A 6000-nucleotide genomic window follows, 5' to 3' on the forward strand; every position below is an offset into this window, starting at 1 on the left:
TCTGATAAGTATGATGCATATTTTTCTAAGCTGCTATTGCTGTCTTTTCCCATGCTAATCTTGGGCTAATGCAAGCCTCTCCACCTAAAACCAGAAATTAATAGAACATTTCTTTCTATTAGACATCTGAAAAATGCATTTCCAAACCAAACCACCACATGGAACACACCTTCTAAAGATGGAGAGTGTGTGATCTTAGCTCTTCTCACCTTTGCTCATTCAGTTTACATAAATTCAATTCAACATATCAGCTAACACTTGTCACTGTGCTGCTCCTCCCTGAAAGGACTTTCTTTCAGCAGAAGTACCACACACAGCAGAAGAAGAGGAAGGAGCATAAATTAATACAGGTTTCCAAAAAAGGCAGGATTTGTAGTGCTGTGCTGCATATGTACCTCTGGAGCTCGTTTCTAATTTAGGCAATTTCTCCTATTGGAAACAGGAATTTTCCACAGCCTCACTTCAAGAGATGAGTAAGATGTAGCATGCTGGTTTTGTCCACTTAGAATCTAAGCAGTAAAACCCAGGCAGATTCATAACACAAGGAGTTGGGATTAATATTTCCTCACTCACTCCTTCTGCCAACAGACAAGAAATGGAAGTTTACCCACATTCTTGGTTGAGATCTGACATTTGAAACAGGATTTCCTGTCTGCAGAAGCTGCACTTGCTCCTAAAAGAAGTAAGATCCTGTCTGCATAAACCAATCGAGCAACTGTCTGTGGATTTGCCATTGATTTCCGTGGAAGCAGTATCATTCTCCACCTAAAGCATCTCTGCTCTGAGACTATCAGAGAAATAATACTAATGAAGACTTCACCACAGTAACCAATTATTTGTTTTGTTTTATTAAAGTACTGAATTTATAGACAAAATACAGACACAAATCTAAGATAAAGACCAAACAGGAGGTCAAATGACCTCTGATAATTAACTGCCTCTCTTTCAAAAGGCCAGTCATTTGAGGATCACCCTGTAAGGGAAGAGATGGGGAGAAGAGGCAAGGCTTTGATTTGATAAATTAAAAGGGGATAACAAAAAAAGCATAGTGTTTGCTAGTTTACTACATTGTAAGCATTCAAGGGTCTCTAGAGATCCCTGTGTCACCATGAAGGAATTTAGCCTGAGTTAATCCATCTAAAGGAACTGGTGAATACTCTCCTAATCTCTAACATTTATAGGCTTTTGAGAGGGAACAACACAGGAGAGAGATTTAAAACCTCAGATGAGCAAAACCTTGCAAGTGTATCCTTAACCTTCAGCACCATCTTCTCTTTAGGAAAGTGGCTGAACATTTCTTTTTAATCTCGTTGACATTTTCTAAATCCTATTGTCTTTCTCAGAGCCCACAGGTATTACCTGAGAGCTTTTCTGAAGCATATTTGTTCTTCCAGAGCACCACTGATTGTTGAACTTGTGCCCGCTCCACCACCTCCAGTTGCCATTCCCCGTTCAGTATTTCTATTTATAGTTTCTTGAGTGAGAGGCCACTATTAAATCATATATTAATTGCTTTCTTACAGATGATTTTATTTTTAAATCTCAGATGCAGTCCAAGTAATTTTTCTAATACACACAGCAAACCATCTTTTCCACCTCTGATATATTTTATATGATGTCATCAATGTATCTCTAGTATGTGCCTCCTCAGCTGCATTATTATCTCCATATGAGGAGCAGCTCACAGCTGATCTCACGTAACTGAAGGAAACCTAGACTCCCACCTGTGAGCAGGGAATAACTGAGGCCCCTAAACACCCAAAGCAGTTCATGAAGATGGCTGAAGTCTAAGAAAGTCCAGCAAGGACTCTGCTGCCACATTTCTTGCCAAGCAGAAAGGCAAAGAGCTTAGTCCTGGCAGATGATTTGCTTGTCCCTTTGTCTTCTGCCCATCATGCCATGATGAGGAACCAGAGTTCCTTTGCTGGGTGACCCACCTGGGCACTTGCCTACTTGAGTCTCCCTGGTTTCCATCTCTCTGTCAGCCTATGTGACAAAGCTATTCTAGCTAAGCCTTATTTTCTTTTTTTTTTTCCTTTTTCACACAAAAGCCGCTACATCATCAGTTTTCATGTCGAAAACCAAGACAAAGCAAAAGCAAATCCCCACATCTTGGATCTCTAAAACTGTCCTTGAAAATATGTTTTTCCCAGCTTCACAAGTAGTAATGAGTTACACTTTCATATCTGTATCCTAAGCCAACACTACTGAAACATTCATCAAAAAGATAGCACGGCAGGGCTTTTCAGCCCAGCAGGATATTCCCCTTGGCTGTGTACTCAGATTACAGATGTCTACTACAGCACGCAGAGGGTACATTCATTTGAGTATCATTCAGTTTTAAAGGGAATGATGATGGGGGAGAATCCGACAAGAGGAAAAGAAGAGGGCAGTACATTAATGAACTCTCCTAAATCAGCGTTTGTAACCATCCAGCCTCTTCAAAAAGACAGCAATCAGCACCCAGAAAAACAACCCGTTGTAAAAGAGACGTCTCCTTTTCAGCTGTGGTTATTGCTCTGCCCGCATGGGCATAGTGTATAGTGTACTTAGAGATTACATCTGACACAATTTTTCTTTTCTGTTAAAGAAAGTGTATTTTAGTCAACGGAATCGATTTATTCCTTTCCTTGCTTTAATAGGAAATTGTCTTTTAACAAAGATTTCCCTTTCAGCTCAGAAGTAAAGTGATGAACCATTCTTTGTGCGTGTTTTTCCTTGTAACAGTTGTCAGCAAGTCCTCAGTTTCACTATCTGGAATACACTTTCCTGCATTAGTGGCCTTTTTTTATTGCATTTGATCTACTTTTCAGCAGTCAGCTGATTTTAGTTTTAATTTTAAACAACAGCAAAACCTAGCCCATTCCCAAATATGTACGAGTGTGGTAAATGTAAGAACAGTTTTCCATTCTTCACTTAGAGCCGAAAAAAATTATGCTGCAACAAGAATTTCAGTAATTAAATGGTACAAGTGATTTTCACAAATATGCTCCTGCTGTGAGACCTTTTGCTGCAGATTAACTTTTACATCCACTTCAGACAAAAAAAAAAAAAAAAAAAAACAACAAACCCAAGCAGTTCAATAACCACTCTCCCCACTCCACTAAGTTTTTCCTGAAATCAAACTCTTTATTGTTCTCCACCCAGTCATTGTGGGAAAGGGGACCAGTTGGAAAGAAGTAAGATAAAACGTGATAGAGCATTGGTTCTAATTTTCTGTTTGTGTTCTTGAGAAAGGTTTTGGCACGTTCCCACAGTTTCTGATGTAGATTGCAGATTTGCAATGGGACTTTGCAGTAAGATACTCATTTTCCATGTGGTTAAAATTGCTTCCTGATACTTCTTAAAAGAGCACAATGGGGATTAGCAATTGCTGCAGCATCTCATTTGTGGAGCTCTGCTGGTGAAGTGTAATTGTTCTGAAGTCATGCATGCCCTCTGCCCAAAAGCCAGATTCTGCATGTTGCATGAAAGAGACATCCATATGTCTGATCCCAGTGTGCACTGGAGCCTGCCCTTCCCTCTGCCTATGGCACAGTCCTGGCTGCAGGACACTGGGTACAGTGAACCAGAGGACAACCAACATCCCTCATGGGCCATGTGCTCAAGGGAATGTATATCTGCTCCCACAGCACACACAGAGCCCACAGCAGAGATAAAATTCTGCTGTATCATGGGCATTCTAATAGTCTCTGCTTATCTGAAGGTCTGATCTGTCAGAGGGAGGTGGAGTCTGGGGTGCTGTTCTGGCAGGATGTCCTTTTCTAGGTTTTGAAGCTGCAGATTAAAGCTCAAATACGCAAAGCAAGCAACCCCCAAAGTACAGAAAGCATTTGCTCATTAGAAAAAAACAGACCAAAAATCATTTTTAAAGACTTATTGAGCCACTCCCATTATTTTGGAAGGGGTAGATCATGATTTTGGAATGCCTCAAGAGAAAAACAGTGAACTGTCCAGGGAAAAAATGGTCTCTTGACCTCCCCACCCTGCACTAGCACAGCCTGGACTATTCCCCATGCTTCCAGTGGAGCCAGGATTTCACCCAGCTCCCCCAGTGTTTCCCTGTGGCGTTTTCTCTGTGCATTAACTAAAGGGCACAAGTTCACACTCAGGGAAAAGATATCTTTGGTGTAGCTTTTACTGGTATAGGAACTGACTAGTGACATGCCTGAAAAAAAATAGAAAAATCAATTGAAAGATTCAGATAACTCTTCAATGTTCTGTGTATACTGTAAACAGGATATTTATGTAAAATGTTGTTTCAATACTTTTAATTTAGATTGCTGTAGGCTGGTTTGTTTCCTCTTCCTTTCCCTTCTCCTCCCTTTTTCTTTCTCTTTTCCTTTGTTTATTCTCCTTTTTAATTCCTTTTCTCTTTCACCTTAGTATGGTTTTATTTTTGTTGCTTGAACTATAAGACTGTAAAAGCAGTAGAAACAATACATGTTCTGAATTTTCTTCAAACAATGGCTTGTAGATTGAAATGAAAACACTGTTTTCCTGTTCAGGAAAAAAACATAGATGTCCTCATCTATGTCAATAGGAGGAGACACCCACCTGACTCTGAAGCAGCCTAGGCAGCATGCATGTCAGTTACCAAAAGATCTTTTCCTCTCCCATCAGCACAGCTGCTATTCCTGCATTTCTAGCAGTATGATATTCAAGATGAGCAAGGGCAATGTTGGTCACACTAGCTACAGAAAGTCATGCCACATAATGCCACAGATGATAAATGCCTCAGGACAAATTCACCAAGGACGACTTGGAGCAAAAATGCCACTTCTGGCTCCAAGACTTCCTAATTCTTAGATCACTGGAAACCAGCAGAGTACTGAGAACATATTTACCTTGTTTTTACTTTCCTAGGCATTTGCTGTGGACCACAAGAAAAGGCAGAATATTGACCTAAATAGGCTGTTCTGGGGGGGGGGTGGGGGTGGGGAGGGGTTAATGTGCAAGTAGCCAGGCAAAAGAAAGTTGACTGTCTTCAGAACATGAAGTCTTGAAGCTCCTAGCAGCAGGATCATCAGGATCGGTGTTTCCCAAATAGCCTGCCTTGCAATCCATCCAGAACCCAATCTCCTTGCAACACTGTATGGAGAATTGCAGGATGACTGGTTTTGATTACAAATGGGAAAGAAAGCAAATATCAAACTCCTCCATGAATCAGAAATACCATTGCCATCCAGCTGCATTAACTATTCATTACTTTGGTATGCAGGGAACATTGTTACACACTGCTTCGGTGCTCTGCTTTTCAGATTGTGCTAAATGTACCACAAGTGCTACAGAAAGAGCCTCAGTGCAGCAAGCCCACACTGCCCAAGTATTTTCCTGTTTTCTCCTCTTCTTGACAACAATAGCATTGCCAGAACAAACCCAGTTTGGTACACCTGCCCTAGGATCTGTCATTCCACAGAGTTCCTCATTATGAAACAGAGCTAACCTGAAAGACTCTGTATCAAATAAATTGACTTCATCTAATGAGTCAAATAAGACTGATCTGGGCTTCAAAAAACATCTCCACAATACTTGATATCAGAATATCAGGATTGTCTCCTGGATCACAACATGGAACAGGAAATGCCCCACACTGAGTGGGTAAGAGTTTCTTTTCCAAAGACCATCCATGAGCAGCAGGTGCAGGAATGCAGGAGGACCTTCCTGAGAAATTAAGGGGAGCTGGAGATCTAGCTGGGACTTATTTTAATATGATTGGAATTATTATCATTCAGCTCTTTGTGAGATATTTTGCAGCCTCTCTTGAGTAAGGCAGATGTCTGCACCTAAAAAAAAAAAAAAAAAAAAAAAAAGGTAGAAAAGAAAACATTGTTTGAGAAATGCAGATTTGCAGAAAATTTTCTGAAAACAAAATTTTCCAAGAGGCTGAGGTCTCCTATCTAAGGTCCATGCTGCAGAAATCCATGCTCTCAAAATGAACCTAACACTGTGCCAGAGGTCTGATCAGGGAGTGTCTTAACCTTGGCATGAAATGTGCAT

The sequence above is a fragment of the Chamaea fasciata genome, unplaced genomic scaffold (genome assembly GCF_029207755.1).
Source record: "Chamaea fasciata isolate MVZ Bird 193981 ecotype frontalis unplaced genomic scaffold, bChaFas1.0.hap1 SCAF_2, whole genome shotgun sequence".
Taxonomy (NCBI): domain Eukaryota; kingdom Metazoa; phylum Chordata; class Aves; order Passeriformes; family Sylviidae; genus Chamaea; species Chamaea fasciata.